At 40.2% G+C, this 20198-nt stretch overlaps 1 protein-coding gene across 11 annotated transcripts in view; it reads left to right on the plus strand.

Annotated features, from left to right (window-relative positions):
• Nucleotides 1-20198, plus strand: part of nrcama (neuronal cell adhesion molecule a) — a 67034-nt gene that overhangs the window by 13581 nt on the left and 33255 nt on the right. For 9 of the 11 annotated variants that reach the window (XM_005725204.1, XM_005725212.1, XM_005725208.1 and 6 more), the window contains exon 1: nt 13066-13095. The exons of 1 other annotated variant lie outside the window; for it this stretch is intronic. The gene's annotated coding sequence lies outside the window, so the exon portion shown is untranslated. Of the gene's footprint in view, nt 1-13065; nt 13096-20198 lie in introns of those variants that run through there. One more of the 11 variants, XM_005725205.1, reaches the window with a different exon arrangement.

Below are 20198 nucleotides of genomic sequence, written 5' to 3' on the forward strand. Positions count from 1 at the left end.
CCCCCCCCCCAATGCTAACGTTAACTCAGCACTCAACCACACACCCGGAGGATGTTCATATTGTTGCTGGGGACAAGGTATGTTTTACAGGACACTGGGCCATGTGTACAGTAACAACGAGCAGGTCTACAGAGCAACATGGCTCCCGCCCTAGGACAATCTGAACACCACTCTCTGCTCCTCATCCCTGCCTACACCCCCCTCAGGAAACAAACCCCTCCAAGTACCCAGGTCATTAAAACGTGACCAGATGATGCTCTCCTCCAGCTACAGGACTGTTTTGATCTGACAGACTGGAGACCTTCACTCAGTCTGTACTTTTCTACAGTTAGTGCTGTGTAGATAATATGACAGTGACCAAAACCATCTGGGCTTTTCCTAACCGAAATCCTTGGATGAAGAGTGATGTAAAGGCTCTGATTAGAACTCGTAACGCAGCCTTCAGGCGGAGGGACAGTTCTCTGTACAGCACCGCCAGAGCCAACATGAGGCTGGGCATCAAACAGGCCATGGAGGTCATCAGGACGAGGATAGAGGCTTCTTCACAGACAACAACCCCTGTGAGGAGAGCCAACCAGGCCCTCATCTACTACAAATCAACTACAAATGCCAGAACCCCCCCAACCCCTGACAGCAGCCTCAAACGCAGAGCAGTTAAACACCCTCTTTACTCAACCTGAGTAAAGAGGGTTCCTCTAGAAACATGAGGTCAGGAGGATGGTGAGAGGCTGGGGCTGTGGTTAAAGCCTGCGCAGACCAACTGGCAGGGATCCTCACCAGGCTATTCCACCGTTTCCACCTATTTGAAGGCCTCCACTATCATTCCCATCACCAAAACGACAGCCTTGATGAGACCTATAGCCCTCATGTCTGTAGTCATGAAGTGTTTTGAGTGGATAGTGTCTCAGCACATCAGAGACGGTCTACTTCCTCTGTGTCCTGAGGAAGAATAACCTGGATCAGAAGCTGTTGCTGGCCTTCTACCGCTCCTCAGTGGAGAGCATGCTCAGGGGTGGTTGGTACTCAGGGCCCACTACTGAGAACAGGAAGGCTGCGCAGAGGGTAATTAACACAGCCCAAAAAAACCATTGGCTGCCCTCTGCCATCCCTGGAGGCTGTCACCAGATCCTCCTGTGCACATTTGACATGAATTTTCATAAGTGCAATTTCCAGTTATATCTAAATAAAAATTATTTTGTGCCTCAGAGAGCAGCTTCTGAGGAGAAGAGGCAGTAGCTCATGCCATGCGTTTTTAGTAGGCTCAGGTTTATGATGATGTAGATGATGTAATGTTCCTGACTTCAACATAGGGGTTTATGCTGCAGACAGCCTAGGAGCTATGACTGTAGCATCCAGGAAATGCAAAAACATGCAAATATGTATCTTATCTCCTTGCTTAGGAGCATTGCTTCTTGGTGAATCAAAGCCAGGCTAAAAGACACTGCACTGAATAATGAATTATTGAGTGCTTTTCCCCTCTTGTCACTTGCACTTGCAATCGTCCATGTTATAGAGGCACATTTTGAAGTGGTAGCGATATACTGTTGTTTACCTCTCTGTGAAATGGTAGCTGGATACAGGCTCACATTAGGGTAGTGGTTCTGCTATTCTCTGTCTGAGAATATGTTTGTTTTGTTTTTAGTTTTTAATACTTCAAAATATAATCACATACTAGTATGTAGACATTTTCATTAACACCCTTCTGTTTGATGATGTGGACCTGGCATCACAAATCCATAAGTATCAGGACATCTAGTTGCGGATGCATTCAAATCACATCTAGACATGAAGAGTATTGATTCTGGGATTAGGGTTAGGGACCAGGAGTGCATCAGTGCAGCTGAACACTTTGCCCCATGTTTCCTTCACAACCTCATTAACACTGCATTGAGTAGAGTGGGTTAACTCAGTGTGTCTTTGATTGCCCAAATCTTTCCTGCTGTCATTATCATTGTCAACCATATTGCAATGAGCAAGAGAAAGCAGGACTTTCCTGCACAACACACTGTTTTAGTTATTTCTCTTTTGAACAAAGTATTATATCAGGATTACAAACAACTAGTAAATAGAAGGCAATCTGTTGTGGACTGTCCCAATGTAAACCCTGAGCTGCAATGCTGCGAGCTACACTCATTAGTTCTGACAGCATCTGTTTTTAGTAGTACTAAACTGCTGACTAGGGTCATTCTATAGAGATAGCTACAGCCTCTCTTTTACAGCTGGGTCCATGCTGTCTCGCCTACCATGGGCTCAGCTCCACTCTCCAACAAGGCAGTGAAGCCCCGTGGGCAGAACTGAATAATCTCTGCTTCTTTGTGTGTGTGTTATGTGAGATGTGCTGACAGCATGCTGCTGGGGTCTGCTACTTTGCTAAGTCCAGTAGTCCTAGTTTTCCCTGGTGTTATTGATCTCGGCCAAACAAGTGACTAAGCCCATAAACTCATCAGGAAAGTGTTTTCACAGGACAACACAGACTTCCATAGCTCCTTTTCTCCCGACAAGGAAGCTAGGTCCATGTTTTATTCTGTCTATTGGCAAAGTATGATATTTAAAAGATGATCAGTTGGTACTAACAGGCCCAAACTGTTACAATAAAATTATAGTATTCTGCATACCTTGGTTGTAATGAGGGGTTATTTGAATTACTGCAGTGTGGCAGTATTATTTAAGTAATTGTGCTCAAATAGTACTAATACTATTTAAAGTTTTCATCAACTGTTTCACACAAATTTTCCAATGTAAATCCAAAGCAGTGTGCTCAAAGATGCTAAAATGCTTAACAGACTAAGTGCACTTTGCTTGCGTGGATTCATCACGATGTAAAAACTGGCATCTTTACATAAATGTCAGTAAACCATTTGCTACTTTATTGATATAACTACTTTTTTGTGGCATAGTATCCAGTCTGAAGTTACTTAATTTAACAGCCCTAAAATGTCACCCTAACCAGTCAGCCGTGATGTGTGGCCATGGTGAAATACAAAAACAAACTACACTATAGAATACTGAGAATACAAGTCATGAATATTATTAAACCATGCCTAGCTCGACACAGTTCAACAATGGTGTTAATCGTGCTTGTGACTTGTCATTACTCCTGCTATGCCCATGTTTCCATTTTACTGGACCATTTGCTTTTTTTAGCAGCACAGCTGCCTTTTATAGTCACAGTGCTGATGATTTGCTGGAATGGACAGATTTGTAGACCTGGCCCAAAACGAGGTTTTTGCTAGTCTTATGAGGAATGATAAGAGGTTTGGAGAAGTGAAAGAAACAACACATGAAATCTTTAAATCTCCTCCATAAGCCATGGAAAGGTGTTAAAAGATAGCTATAGCAAGTCCCCAATAGTACTGAGATTGGTGTCAAAGAATGAGGCTACTGGGACACAGACACAGTCTATTATCTACAGTGTCACAAATGTATCAAAATACCTTAACAGCTTTATCCAAATGATGGCAGAAGTGTGATATTAGCCTGTTTCAAACCTGCCAATCTTTGATAGGTTTGTAGGTCCCAGACTGATGTTTGCTGTCTGGTTTATTTTGTGTGCTAGAATTTGACTTTAGATCAATGTTGTTTGATTAAGAATTTGTTTAATCAAAATCAAGGCAAAGGTAGGAACCAAATAAAGGAGGTTTGCGGTGTGTGTGTGAGCCAAGTGTATGCACTGTATGGAATCATCTGTGTCCAGTTCATGCAACAGTGGTCCTGCACACTGCAGCAAGGAAACAACAGCATCACTGTATCACTGAACCATGAAAGCATCCAAATAAGTTATACCAAGCGTCATAATTTTCTGCACAGGTGAGGGCATGACTCATGGCTGTCAGATAATAGGAAGGCCTCAGGCAAATTTGCACATTAGCCTTCCTTTGTTATCCCAGACAACGTTGTCACATTAACAAAGCCGAGAGCCACAGAACTGAAAGCCATGCGAGCGGCAACTGAGATTTATTTGACCCCATGGCCAATAAACAAATATAGCACTTCGAAATGCAGAAGAAAAACAGACAAACATGTTAATGCATTTATGGCAAAGATCTGCTGCTGCTTAGATATCCCCCTGCTTTGTTCTTGTTCAGTGAGAGTGATATGGAGCTCAAGTACACATTTTAGAGCTTTCCCCGGAAAGAGGGGTTCACAGAAAGACAAACCTAAATCTGATTGGTAGCCAGTGTAGCGACTTTAAAACAGGGGTCATGTGAGCTCCCTTGTTCGAACGGGTCAGTAGCCTCACTGCAGAGTTTTGAACAACCTGTAGATGAGCTAGCCCTTTCTTGTTTAGACAAGTGAACAGACTGTTACAGTAGTCGAGTCTTGTAGAGATAAAAGCATGGATTATCATCTCAAGTTCACTTGTTGACACGATGGATCTAAGTTTTGAAATGTTCCTCAATTGAGAAAAACAGGTTCTTAATATCTGATTTAAATGTTCCTCCAAAGAAAAAGCTTCATCAAAAATAACACCTAGATTTCTAAGGTTATGCTTCTGTGAGGAACCTAAATCACCCAGTCACTGTTTAATATCAGGTATTGCGCTGTCTGGTGCAATAATCAAAGTTTCTGTTTTGTCTGGGTTTAGCTGTAAGCAATTGTTGTTCAACCATTGTTTAATGTTGGTTAAACAGTCAATCAGAGCGGAGAGCTTATTAACTTCAGAAGGCTTAAATGAATGGTTTAGCTGAATGTTGTCAGCAAAAAGATGATAAGATAAATCTTTTTACATCAGGAAACTGCTGTATTATCTTAAAGGAAAAATATATATTAAAAACAGAATAGGTTCCAGCACGGAGCCCTGAGGAACTCCACATATGAGTTGATTACCTTTACAAAAATATTGAAGGTTCATTTAAAATAAAATGCCTGTCACATACTTTTTAAATGTACCTAACATAAAATATGTTCTATATTGCATTAAAAAAAGAAAAAATTGTAAACAAACATGCAAAAAAAATCCACATAGAATTCTCTTTGTGAGTATTTCACAAACGTTCATGAGGCCTGGCTGGCATATCGACTTTTTAAAGGACATTATCGTTCCAATAAGATATAGGCTGGGCTGATATCTTAAATAAACAATTAATCAATGGCTGAGCCACAGCTTGATTGAGTGTTTTCAAATCTTATTTAGTCACTGTTCAGATCCCTGAAGTGGCCTTTTAAAGCACTTAGCCACGGGTATTTAGTCCCTGAACATAATCCTTTTTAACATTGCCTCATTACACTGACTATGTAACATAAATGGAGAAGAATAGGTTAAAAAATAGGTGCTTAATATTTTTATTTTTAACTAGAAAAATCATTCATAACATAATGCTAGGGCACATGTATGAATACCACACCTGCTGTGCTTTCAGTAAGCACATCCTAATAAACACACTAATAAACAGGAGCTAGAGTCTCCTGTGCAGGATGGCTGTTCCTCCAAGGTGTTCGTTTGTCTGGAGTAAGACTGACAGGAGAGGGAGAAATGTGCTTCTTAGTCTGATAAAGCTACAATCAAGCATCAGTCTTCATGCGGTGCCTGTCTTAAACCAAAGGGAAAAAGTGATATCCCATTTGCTTTAATCTCTTGGTTACAGCACACTGCCAGGCAGATCTGCACTTCGCTGACACAGAAAGCCTTTGTATGAGCTTCTCACTTCCTCATCACAGCTTTAAGCCTGAGAACTTTTTTTTTGTATTTGAGGAGTTCTAAATTAATGAGATCACTTAGAGAAATCCCTCTCCACTTCTGTTACTAATATTAGGAGGCCTCAATCCTCATCTGTTCTTCTTCTGCCTTTTTCTGTGTGAGGTGGAAGACATGCAGTCAATATTAGATGTCTCCAAGGCGTCCTATAGGGCCATATACCTCTGCTGTTTGCTCACCCTTTTTTAAACAAGCCTTTTGTTCCTCACACTCTCATTTCCACCGTTCTGTTTCTCAGTGTCCTCCACTCGTTTTCACTCTCATTGCTTAGTTCTACATCTGTCTCCATCTTTGCTTTTCCTTACATCCCTTTTCTGTTGTTGCTTTCGTTAAGAGGGTCTCCGGGGTTCTGGCTGTATGGACTTTTTTCAGCATGTTTCTGACGAGTTGCATCCTACTCTGTTAAGTTTTCATATGCTACTCTGTTTGACACTCTCTATGGCGACACTAGTTAAAGCTCTGTGCGGCCTCGTTTTTTATAGCAGTCATACTGTAATGCATATTCAAGATATTTTAAAACCAAATTGTTCTCACAATGTCCAATACTGGTTTAGACCTGTGCCTCATTCACCAGAAAGGGTGACTAAAAGGTCTCTTTCAATACAAATGTGCAGCTCTTTTACTGCGCTGCTTTACTTGTGATGAAGGCTGTGTTTGTGTAGTGGGGCCTACCCCAAGAACTATATAACCTTCAATATATCATTATATATTAGCTCTAATGTATGCTGAATTGATTAAAGCTGGTCATTTGTTGGTATGCCAGTGAAAATGGTGTTCTATTTCTTTAGTTGCACGCAGGCTTAATAGCTCCAACTTCACTGTGAACCCAGTACTCTTGTGTTTGTGTGTTTTTTAAGCCCTACATTAAGAGCTGTTGTTCAAATTTTCAGCCTTTTGTTAACGTTTACACAAGTTTTTTTAAATGGTGGTTTAAGGTTATTTATACATGTGTGTGACCCATATACTGTAAAAGATATAAAAGATGGGTGTGGAGTGCTGTTTTGAAGCTCTAATATTGCAATTTGTTGAGTGTGAACTAACCGTATTTGGAGTGGATATAACCAACTTGGTTAGCAAGATGCGCAGATAAAGATACTTGCTAATTAGTGCAGACGTGGATAAAATAATACAAATATTTAACTGACCAGAAAGCGGAGCACTGACTTCTTAAATAGTATTTTTGATACAATGAATGAAACAGCAGATCCAAAATGCTCCAGAAAGTAACAGCACAGAAGGATTTGGTGTGGAATTTGTTTTAAATATAAAAGTAACAAAATCCGGTACTAGTACTTTCAAAAGAAACTGCCTGAAAAATGTCTGTGATGTTGACATGACTCTTACAGTGATAATATGTTATAATTTTACATGGTATTTGATTACCGATTAGAGTTAAATGTTAAGGTTTCAGACATACTATCTGACATAACATGTTTGTTTATGATAGGGGCTCAGCTTGATCTATGCTAGAGAACAGGTAGACTGAAGTTAGCATGCGTGTCAATGAATTTAGCTTCAAATCCAGTACACTCAGCTTTTAGTTGTATTTTGGGTTTTACCAGGGTTTTCTTCAGGTTGGATGCGTTGCCATATCCAGCTTTACATTCCGCAATAAAGATGTTAAAGAAAGCATTTTCTGCACTGAGTTTTGAAAAGTGTAACCACACCTGACATTTCAGTCTTTGGTTTGCCACCGCCACCATTGACCCACGTGTTTGTTTGGTTTCAACATGTCACAGGAGTGACCACACATCCCCTCGCTGTCTTTATTCCTCTAACCCCGGTGTGCTCTGAGGTTTGGAACCAGCTGATTTAGTGTGAAACGGTACTTTAGGAATGGCAGTGGATCATCTACCAAGGTTGGTAGATCGATCCATCGACTTCTTCCATCTACATGTTGAAGTATTCTTACTGAATGTTCAATTGAGCCCGATGCATCCATGTGTGAGTCTGTGCAAATGAGACTTTTATTAGGAAGTGCTTTTTTGGTCTCAATTTGAGAACAAAGGTGTTATATAAGTACCAGCCCATTTACCATTTAAGTTGGTACTCAAACCTACGGCTCATTGACAGATCAGTTTGGTTAAATGGACACCTACTGTAGTAGACAAACAGTGGTCAGCACAGACATGCCCATCAAAAATAATGCATAACTTATATAAGACATATGTAGCTGAAAAATAAAAAGTTGTCATGAAAGGAAATTTAGATTGAGAGATGAAAACTATATTTTGTACAACGCTATAACCACATTTATTTTTCATAAATAAATTTGGGCCTTTTAACAGAAAAGATTCGTTTATGTGAAGTCAGTTTTAAGTGACAAATAAACAAACCACCATGTTGGTTTCATTCAGCCCCGATGTTGCCGCTTGGTTAGAACACTTAGTGTAAGCACTTAAGTGTCGACCGTGCTGGGAGAGCACTTAGCCTGCTAGACCATAAAAGACCACAACAAATGTAGTTCTTCAGTTTCACACCAAAAAAGGCAAATCCCTCAACAATAACATGGATTATGAAAAAAGTCCTGCAGTCTAAAAACTCCTGTAGATAAAGATTTTTACAGTGTGGTCTTTGCTTTCATGTTCTAAGTTTGTTATTGAAATCTGTAATAATAGTTAATTTAGGACATCATAAGATTCTTGTCAGATTGATAGAGCAGCTGTTATCTCTTGTGGAGTGTCACTGAATAGTAAACTCAAACAAGGTGCTTAATTGCATAGATCTGTGGTCTGTGAAGGAAGTAAAATGTTAAAGCTTTAGGGGTAGGAGTGCATGTTTATGTTAAATTAAGTTTTACAGCCCAAATGAGCATTTCCATATAAAGCCTGCAGGAATCCAGACACTCACAACCCTCTTACTGTGACTTGACTGTTAAATCAGAGTCAGAGTATTTCATCTACACCAGTTTTGGCTCATTGGCTCATCTTGCACATCATTTCTTTCCCTACAGTCGGCCTGTTTCTTCTTCTGCTGCTCCAAACACGTTTTTACTCCCTCCCTGCTTCACCCGTGCTTTCATCCTTCTGCTGGGACATTGAGATGAGTTTGTTGATTGGATCAATCCCCAGAGAGCTCATACCTGGATTTCTTTTTTTACAGTATGCATCACCCAGCTGCAGAAAGCTCAGTAGAGAATCAGCCAATGAAACTAAAAAGCTGCTTCCTGCTGTTCTTTAATCTTGATTTATCTTTCTTTCTCCTCCGTCTCTGTGTGTATGTTTGACATTCTTGATGACTCCATTGTGTGCGCTGTGCGGTGTCGAGTGGGAAAAGCACAGATGGGAGAACTGCCTCTTTAACCTCTGAAGGAAGAAATAAACTTGCGGGAGGTTATAAATCTCTCTGATTAAAACCAGCTCCTCTTTGGCGGCCCTTTTCTGTGTGGGACTGGACTATGTGTGCTGTCTGTCATCTGAAGGATGCTCACAGACTGTTAAAATTAAAAACCCCTTAGAACAGTCATGGTAACCAACCCTCCCTTTCAGTCTGTGTCTCTAGCACACACACAACCATTACAAGGGAATGTATGGGTTTAAATCGTTGTGGGGGAGGCTTCAAAAGCAGTCTGAATGGTCAAACTGACACTGACTTGTGGCCTTTTTTAATGTAGCCGGATCATAAGAAATACCATTATATAATTTCCATCTGTCTGGACTGCATAAGCTGTAAACTGAAAGAGGTTCAGCCTGACAGGAACTGGTGGTATCTTCAACATTTAAACTGCAGCACTTGTATTAATGGTGGGATTTGCTTAAAAAAAAAAAATCAAATACAGTTTTAATTTCTCTTTGCCCAAGGGAGCTATACATCTATACAACACTATGAATCGGTCCACTGAACCCAACCAGGCTAGCATCTTAATAAGGTCATTTGTCATTTTCTGTCTCTAAAGGAACATGTAGACTGATGTGCATGGGCACAATCACAGTAGTAAACAATCACAGCAAAATGTCATTACGCACAGATGGTATGTCTGAAAAAGTGCACAAAAAAAGCATCTATAGATAGACATTTGTCACTGTTCGGGTGCTACATCCAATGGAAGCACTCGTTTTTTGTTGTTTTTTTTCTTCTCATCTCACAATGAAACCAAAACATGGTCGCAAATACCTGCAACTCTTTCTTATTGTTGTTGTGGGACCGAAAGCCTGTATTTGCTCCTCCCACTCTGGCTTCAAGTCAGATGGTGTGTGGAGATCAAATGCAAGCGAGTAAGACTTGATGGTATACTTGTCTGGACACAATATTTCACTACTTTAAAGGTAGGGAGTGAAGAGGCCAGGCAGTCAGGGCATGTGTTAAGTGTGCTTTTCAGGCAGCTGCCACCATCGCTGATTGCTCTGGCCCCCTTGGCCTAAGGGATTACAGCCCACACTCACAATTTCTATTCATGCCTGGGGTCAGTTATTCTATCACAGGATGAAAAATCCACACACCGATACATTTAGATGCTTGCAGTTTACTGGCTCCCGGTGGATTCATAAACTCAGAAGGCTAATTGAAACAGGAGCTAGATAATAAATCAAAGCGGTATTTCACCAGGCCTTGGCATATATATGACTTTAATAATCCAGAATGGTGATCACAGTTTAGTTGGTGTAAGCACATACGTAGAGAAACAGTGGCCTTCATCATCGGAGCTTACAGTTCACATACATACTGTTGTCACAGAGTTATTTTAGTTTCTTTGAGATCAGATCTGTTTCTACTTCATGAATTCTTCTCAAGGTGAAGTGAAAATGTTTACTTAAGACTTTGTTCTGTGTGTGAGGTAACTTGTCTCTTGTCCTGGGTTTTAAAAATAATTCCCATTTGTTTAAAATGAAATCAGTGAAGCACTTGGAGAAAACAAATTTTGGCAAATCACAGAAATTAAAAGATAAACAACAATGTGAATGTGAAAAATACAGATTTTTCTTACAGGAGTAAGGAAAAGGGAATTTGGTCAATAACCTCAAACAAAGCACAGTACATTTCAAAATATTCAAGAAAACTGTTACTGCTAAAGGTGGAAACAACAAACTTGTTACACCACTTGAGGTAAAATCACTCTGTTGAGGAAAACCAGGCTACAAAGGTATGCGAGGATGAGATGTTAGCAGCTGGTGATGTGTTTAAGAAAACAAAAAACTCAACCCAGCATCGTGGGATCGCTCATTCATGTGAAAGGAAAAGCAAATGGTGCATTGAAATTACTGATGCGGTTATATATTCTTTGGCTATGGATTTTGGTGGAAACGATGGAAAAGGAAGACTGCAAGCAGCTGGTTAAACATTTGAAAATTTAGAAATCCCTGTTTTATGTACTGAGATGTTAATTTAACTTTTTTGTCTTAATTCTGTTCAAATATTTCTAACTAGTACACCTGCTGCTCTGACAAGGATCTTCTAGTTTCTGCTTTTTGTGGGGTTTTCTTTTCTTGTTGACCGGTGATATTGAAACCTCTTTTAACAAACTATTCTAAATTACAGGTTCTGATTTATTTAATGTTCTATTGAATTTTCTATTTCTATTTTTTTCTTTTGTTTGTTTGTTTTTTTTACCTTTACAAGCAATCTTGTTTCTGTTTGAGCCAAGTCAATCTTATGTTTTGGCTATGTATGTCAGCTGGCTCCACACTGAAAGGAGCCATCCATCCATCCATCTATCTCCTTAACCCAGGTCTCACCAATAATCACTATTTTTACATCCAATTTATGAAGCTATTGAAACCAGATTTACTTTATGCTAAGTTGACTGTTTGAACACAAACCTACATGCACCCCCAAAGTTTTACTATAGTTTGGTTTGGTCCCCATATGTTTAAGTGTTTTCTTGAAAGGGAAACTGTATTCTTTATTCTTCTCTGCATGTCTCTTTTTTGTCTCCATGGCAACCTGCTAGAGCATGGGGTCAGCTCTGCTAGCTTTGCTCTTGTAGCACCTCCCAGCTCTCCTCTCCTCTCCTTTTATACTATATGTGTATCTCTCTCCATCCCCCTCCTTGCGCTAAGATGATGAAGCGCTTTTAGATTTGCAGATTAAAAATGGATGCTTCTGATTCCCGCTCTCTCTTCATTTTTTAATGTTTGTTCTTCTTCTCTTTCTCTTAAAGCACTCTTTCCCCCTCATCGTCCTCGCTCTGCCTTTTTTTTATAAGTCTTGCTACATTCCTGCCTCCATTCATTAACATCTCACACTGTTTCTTCCTCTTTCCCTGATCTGTACCCCCTTTTGTCTCAGTTCAATTTGTTTCAACTCAGCTGAGATAAGATCAATGCAGCTCAGTTCAAATCGGATCAGATCAGTTCACAATGAAAAATTCATTCAGCTTATCCTGACACATTTAAATCAATGCACTTTCAGTCATCTTCATTAAGATGAAATCGATGCAGGGTTTGTTTAATTATAAGGTGAGGTTATACAACAACAAACTGCCTTCCTTTTTTTATTGTTTACTTCCTTCAGATCACATTTTGGGCTTAGGCTGGAACATCCAGGTTCTTCCTCTAAGTGATAGCATCTAAGTAATAGATCAAGAACCCTTTCTCATCTTTTTACATCATCTAGTAAATTCAAACAGCTCAACCTCGCTTTATTGCATGACTCACCATCTTTCCCATCTGAGCTAACTACAGTTTTAATGGCTTCAAGTCCAAATGTGCCACCGTCCTTTGTCTGTCACATTTGTTTTGCTAATATGAGATGAATGGAGTATCTCTCAGGAGATTATGATAATGCATTCACGGTCACGAAGGGACGCCCGTTTGGGGGAAGCAGAGGTCGCTGCGTGCAAGTGCGTGTATGGTGGTGGGTAACCTTTCATTGTGCGTGTGTCCCTACTGGAGATAAAAGTAATAAAAATGACAGGAGAGATTTTGGTTATTGATTGAGGTCCTTGTGTTCAGCAATATGCAGTCATTTACTGGGTTTTCCCTGGAGAGATAAGTGGAGGTGCCCACGTATTTATGTAGTGCTGGTGGGTAACGCTGGCCTCGTGCAATGAATGAATCAAAGAGGTCTAAATAAGCGTTTGCCAAGTGTATTTAGTTAATTGAAGCTTCTGAGTCTTTTTGAAATCCAAGGTCTTTTTTGAGAGCAGTGAACACGTCTTTTAACTCCAAATCCTTCCCTCTAACATGATGCTGATTAGGTTTTTGGTCTGAGTTGGCATAAATGGAAGCTGTGATAGACTTTAAATAGACTTATAATTTCTTTGCCAAATATTATGCAGTAAAAGCACCCTTGCTACATAATGTCAAAGGAGTCAGCGTCATTCTCCATGAATGCTTAGACGTTAATTATTTATAGTATTTCTAATCTGAGGTAAACTCCTTATTTATAGTCATTTTCGTCTTGTTTTTTCAGGTTGAAATATCCGTTGAAGACAAACAGCAGCTGAGAATAAATCCTCGGAGGTGAGTCAGAGATTGCTTCTGAGTATATTTTGACTGCTCGACTACATTTTCTCCACGATGTGCCAATTTACATTTTTCTCTCTTTAATGAGTGATATATTATTGAATTTAAAAGTAGCATAGAGATGTAAAAAATCATTATATAGGGAGAGGTTTAAGCCATTAATGGGTAGCTAAGGTTATGTCATTATGTAGTTGATGATATGGCAGCATGAGAGGAGACAGCAGTCTGAACGAGTTCTATATATATGATGAAATTGTGAGTCTGAATGATGGTTTGTTCCGGTTATTCCAATGTGAGTGACATGTGACATTCTCGGGATGCTGACCCATTCTTCTTCTGTAAATGTGATTCAAAAATCTGTTTGTGTTACGCTTCTCTGAGAACAGGTTGAGCAAGTGGCTGCTTGTTCACATCATTTTCTTAACAATTGTGAAACATCTTTTGAAATGTTGATTTTAAATTTCCTCAGTTATTCTAATTGTTTATGTGTATAACTGATAGAATAATGCTTCTACCTATAGAGTAGAAGAAGAGGGTCACCCAGGTTCAGTGACTATAAAAAGTGCTTATGCTTTGCTCTGATTCACTTGTAATGCTACTGCAGCTACATGCTACGTGTGCACAATGATGTTACTGAATGTGTCAGCCAGCTTCTTCTTCGAATACCCCAGCCCCAGTTTTTGCTGATGGCATGTCTGTTCTAGTGCTTTTTTTCAGTTGGCATTTCTTTTTATATTTTCGTCTTAGTAATATGCTCCCATTGTGTTACGGTTAGTATCACTTCAAGGAGCTACTGCAGTTTTTGCAAAGCCATAAACTCCACTTGGTTGCAATTATACGCTAAATACATATTTTTTTCCTTTCTGACAGACGTATATATTACTCGAATGTATGACTCTAACAGACCTACAAATATAATTTGTACATACACATGACAGATCATTTTATGAACTTTACAAGTGGCTCAATCCCTGGCTGTACTTCAAATAAAAAGGTCAGTTAGCATAGATGAAAAGTGCTGAGTGTTGAGCATGACTCACAGCTGGCAGTGACTGATACCCTTTGCAGTCTTGGCTCTGCCCTGTTTGTATCTGCAGTGTATACAGGGAGTGCAGAATTATTAGGCAAGTTGTATTTTTGAGGAATAATTTTATTATTGAACAACAACCATGTTCTCAATGAACCCAAAAAACTCATTAATATCAAAGCTGAATGTTTTTGGAAGTAGTTTTTAGTTTGTTTTTAGTTTTAGCTATTTTAGGGGGATATCTGTGTGTGCAGGTGACTATTACTGTGCATAATTATTAGGCAACTTAACAAAAAACAAATATATACCCATTTCAATTATTTATTTTTACCAGTGAAACCAATATAACATCTCCACATTCACAAATATACATTTCTGACATTCAAAAACAAAACAAAAACAAATCAGCGACCAATATAGCCACCTTTCTTTGCAAGGACACTCAAAAGCCTGCCATCCATGGATTCTGTCAGTGTTTTGATCTGTTCACCATCAACATTGCGTGCAGCAGCAACCACAGCCTCCCAGACACTGTTCAGAGAGGTGTACTGTTTTCCCTCCTTGTAAATCTCACATTTGATGATGGACCACAGGTTCTCTATGGGGTTCAGATCAGGTGAACAAGGTGGCCATGTCATTAGTTTTTCTTCTTTTATACCCTTTCTTGCCAGCCACGCTGTGGAGTACATGCAGGACAATGTGATGGAGCATTGTCCTGCATGAAAATCATGTTTTTCTTGAAGGATGCAGACTTCTTCCTGTACCACTGCTTGAAGAAGGTGTCTTCCAGAAACTGGCAGTAGGACTGGGAGTTGAGCTTGACTCCATCCTCAACCTGAAAAGGCCCCACAAGCTCATCTTTGATGATACCAGCCCAAACCAGTACTCCACCTCCACCTTGCTGGCGTCTGAGTCGGACTGGAGCTCTCTGCCCTTTACCAATCCAGCCACGGGACCATCCATCTGGCCCATCAAGACTCACTCTCATTTCATCAGTCCATAAAACCTTAGAAAAATCAGTCTCGAGATATTTCTTGGCCCAGTCTTGACGTTTCAGCTTGTGTGTCTTGTTCAGTGGTGGTCGTCTTTCAGCCTTTCTTACCTTGGCCATGTCTCTGAGTATTGCACACTTTGTGCTTTTGGGCACTCCAGTGATGTTGCAGCTGTGAAATATGGCCAAACTGGTGGCAAGTGGCATCTTGGCAGCTGCACGCTTGACTTTTCTCAGTTCATGGGCAGTTATTTTGCGCCTTGGTTTTTCCACACGCTTCTTGCGACCCTGTTGACTATTTTGAATGAAACGCTTGATTGTTCGATGATCACGCTTCAGAAGCTTTGCAATTTTGAGACTGCTGCATCCCTCTGCAAGATATCTCACTATTTTTGACTTTTCTGAGCCTGTCAAGTCCTTCTTTTGACCCATTTTGCCAAAGGAAAGGACGTTGCCTAATAATTATGCACACCTGATATAGGGTGTTGATGTCATTAGACCACACCCCTTCTCATTACAGAAATGCACATCACCTAATATGCTTATTTGGTAGTAGGCTTTCGAGCCTATACAGCTTGGAGTGAGACAACATGCATGAAGAGGATGATGTGGACAAAATACTCATTTGCCTAATAATTCTGCACTCCCTGTACACTCAGCAAGTACAAGTAAGAAAACCGAGAACACTAGAATAAACCTTGTGGATGCTGTAACCTCTGAATAGCTACGACAACCCCATTAGCCTATGTGCGAGTAAACTCTATGGGCCAAAAGCTCAAGCTCAAAACGCTCAGTTTTAGACTGTTTTTTCTACTCTTGGCTCTGTATGCTGTCAGTAAGAGTAGATATCCCTAATATGGTTATCTCTGGGACACAGCACCACCCATAATCCTGGTCAACCCTTTTGTTTACAATGGGGAAGCCAATCAGAAGACAGCTGGTTTAAAAGGAGTGTGAAAGTAGCTGAAGTGCCCTATTTTCGACAATTGTTTTGAACTGTGAAACTGTGAATCGTGTAAAGCTACTCGAGTGCAAGACATGAAAATTATTATAACAGATCATTTAAGTTTGATTTTGTTTAGAGTAGTATGGTTATCTGAGACATTCACAGGTCAGACACGTGCTATAAAAGGTTTTTTGGGAACAGATTCAAGTGTAAACATGGAAAATCCTTAAGGTCACATAATAAAAACAGCCAAAGTCCCCATAAATCCACAGCCTAAAAGGCCAGCACGGGTTAGTGTAATTACTCAGCAACTGTTTGAACACAGGGGATTGTTTATGACTGGATAAATAGCAGCCACATGTCCTGGCATCATCTGCTGCTCACCTGATAATCAGCACACTCCAGTGCACATGCAGAGGACACACAAACAGACAGGAGCGTGGTGCATTGATGCGAATTAACACATTCAGATTAACAGTGCAGGGAGTTTTACAGTCATTCTCAAGTAGTAATGTATAAATGTTAGAAGGCTGGAAAGAATGTGATTGCTTTTGTAATACTGAGCAAATACTGAGGTCCACTTAGGAACGTAAATCTGCATTGCAAGACAGGAAAAAAATAAATAAATACAAAATAAATAAATAAATACTGAGCAGCAAATATAATGGCTTGTGAGTGGCACAGCCAACAGGCCACTGCTATACAGCATTCTGGGGAGCAATAGTCTTAGTAAGTAGAGCACACTCAGCAATTACATAACACATCACTACAGTGTTTCCACCTTCCGGCACTATCATTGTTACCTCAATAGTCCCATGAGAGCCCTCTACTATATTGCAGTGAGCCATAATTTTAACAGTGAGTCATTATCACAGCAGTTTATTTAACTGAAAAGAAGTCATGGAAAAGTGGTTTGAATTCAGTTATCGCAGGTTGCGATGATGGATCTCCTCTCCTCCCTGCCCTCTTCCTCCAGCTTCCTCTCTCCTCCTGTCCACCCGTCTCTATGAGTAATCCTTGCGAACAGATGGGTGGAGGAGAAAAAAAAGGGGCATGCCAGCTTGTTGCGCAGCTATAACACTGTCAATCAGTCCCCTCCCCCGTCCCATCCTGTCAACATTTCAGCCCGTTCCGCCTTAAAAATTTCCCACTTTCTTCTTTCTCCCTAATCATTTCATTCTCCCCGCCTGCCCCGATCGGACTGTCAGTTAGCCTGCCATCGGTTTGACAATGTGACTATTTTTGTTATGTCACCACTGCAAGAGCCATATGTGGGAATAAGTTAAAGGTGTAACAGTCTTGCCCCAAAGGATAAAAACAGCCACATGCTGGAAACAAAATAAATTATAGGACCCCACACAGTAAGTCATGTCAGAGTCACGTACCAAGGCCATGTGCATCTATTGATACCTTTTACCTAGCAGTAACCCCAGAGGAATACCAATGAATCTTGGCTCGGTTACAAGCCCAGCTGGGTTCATGCCCTGTCACATTGTAGCACTGTATTAGAATGAGACTGCCCATTGATTTTAGGGTCTGTTTTTTTAATGTCTAGTCTTTGCTTTTCAGTAAACACACTTTTTCACACTTTATACAGCCCCACCTCTGCAGTGCAGTGCCTTAATTGGTGTCAACTTATCTTTATTTTAAAACACTTTAAGATACATGATTTTAATGGTTTTCTGTGTAGTCGGAACCACTGTTTACTCTTCATTTTGCTAAATAAAACATTGCTTTTCATTTCATAGCTGAGAGATGGTGCAGATGATTTCTTTCCAATTTTACAAACGTAATCATTGATGGCAAAGACCTTGGCAATTATAGTAAATGCTTTGTGAAAGATCATTTTAGAATAAGAATACAGTGATTAGATGAAATGTTTTGGATTAACTGCAAAAAAGATGGATATTCATTACTAAAAATAAAGCAATTAAATGAGGCATTCATTGCATTTCATGCAGATCTTTCTGTAAATTATTGCAGCTCAAACTGACATTTATTGCAGTGAATGAACGAGTAAAATAATATGGCTATACAGGCTGTAAAATCTTTTGTTACATGATATCAACATATTTTTCAGGGTTATCGAGTTTTCCTCACACCACCTGTCACCCACACAAACACAAAAAAAATCACTTATGGATTGAGCCAGCACGGCCCCCGGCTCTGACTGAGCCCATGGCTTTTGACGAGATGACCTTAGACAGGCGAGACACTCGCAACTGATGCCTGCACACACCCAACCAGGCTGCCGGCAGCCAGCAGCAAGCATGTCCCTATGCACACAATATTCCAGATATCACAGACGTAAAATGTGACATCAGATGAAGCGAATTTTAATGACAGCCATCGTTAATAGCTTCTGATGAGTTATGCACGGATGAGAACCCCCCGTCCTTGTTTTAAGGCAATTATCATTTACAAAGCCTGTATAGTTTAAGTATATAAACTTGGTTTGATGGTACAACTAATATCGTCTGATGTGGGGTTTTTTTTTTTTCATGTTTCGATCTAAAAACAATCCCATTCTTAGTGCCATTAATCTTTTTGTCACAAAATGAACGTTGCAGTTTGTTTCCTTTGTTAGGCAGTGTGAATGATACCTTCAAAGTCCTCCCTAGCTATTTTCTCACTCTTTTACACAAATATGCCGGGAGCAAAGCTGTTAGCATTCACGTCTTGCAAAGGCAGGGCTCTTCTCTTTCCCTCAATAGGAAAAAAAAGGAAAGACAATAAGATACTCTTTTGCTTTGTTACAGTCAAGCTTTTATATCATGGGATTATGAGGGGTTGGATATGCATGGGAATTTACTTCAACAGGGTTGAATTTGAAAGTGGTTACAGGGTGGGGGGGGTCAAGCAGATTTACAGCTTATGTCCCCTTTTATGCAAGACAGATGTACAAACTGGCCAGTAAAACAGCACAGAATGACATTACATAAACCTAGTTTCACTTTGACTGCTCATTCATAAATAGACCTGTTGTCGACAGCTTTAAAGGCTTGTAAGGCACGATGTTTTAATCCTCAGGCAAACAGCGACCAACCAGTGATAATCCCAGTATGAAATACGGGGGGGCTCAGGTGACACTCACCAACCCATTCAGATATATAGCTGCTATGAGTTCGATCACTTCATGTCACCTGCGTGCTCCTGCACACTAGCACAAAAATCACAATTTTAAACAGCACAAAGCTAAAAAAAGAAAGCCAAGACCATCAGTCAGTGTGCCATGCATTTCAATGACATGAATATTCAGATACCTCAGAGGCAAATAAGGAAAAATCTAGTTGTGCGTGTTTATGACTAAAAACATACAACTAGTTTTGTAACTCGAGTGTTACCTTTTCTTTTATTTGACTTTAGCTTGTAGGGGCAACCATGGTTCAGGGGGTTGGGAAGCTCATCTTCTAACCGGAAGGTTGCCAGTTCGATCCCCTATTCTGTCTGTCTCGGTTGTTGTGTCTTTGTACAAGACACTTCACCTACCGCCTACTGGTGTTGGCCAGAGGGGCCGATGGTGCGATACGGCAGCTTCGCTGCTGTCAGTCTGCCCCAGGGCAGCTTTGGCTACAACTGTAGCTTGTCTCCACCAGTGTGTGAATGAATAGTGGAACTGTAAAGCGCTTTGAGCGTCTCGAAAAGCGCTATATAAATGCAATCTATTATTATTATTATTAAACTCAGTGAAAATATTTCAAAATGTGTGTTTAGTTTAAGGAAACACAACTGTGTCTATGTGACCATATAATGATCATACAGTCACACAGCCTGCATATGTATCATTTATGGTTATGCAGATGACACCATCCCTTATAAATTGCGTCATTTCTTGGACCAAGCAAAATTGATTATAAATCCATTTCCAAATTAATATTGAGTATCAAAAGCAGGTCTACTTGTACCGACGTGTATTCGTTTCTGTCATCACAACAATACTGGGTGGCACTGTGGCTACATCTTTTATTTCTGGAGGTGTGACCTTGTCCCCTGCCATTTCAGCATTATCCCTTTAGTAAACAACAGGAAGCACAATGGACATGGCGTGGCGCATGCTGACCATCAGCACTTCACAAAGCCTCAGAGAAAAGCAGGCGCTGGGGCATTCTGCGGATGGTGCTAGAATAACTGATCCT

Source organism: Pundamilia nyererei, unplaced genomic scaffold (assembly GCF_000239375.1).
Source record: "Pundamilia nyererei isolate P.nyererei 1_Seehausen unplaced genomic scaffold, PunNye1.0 scaffold00014, whole genome shotgun sequence".
NCBI classification, from domain to species: domain Eukaryota; kingdom Metazoa; phylum Chordata; class Actinopteri; order Cichliformes; family Cichlidae; genus Pundamilia; species Pundamilia nyererei.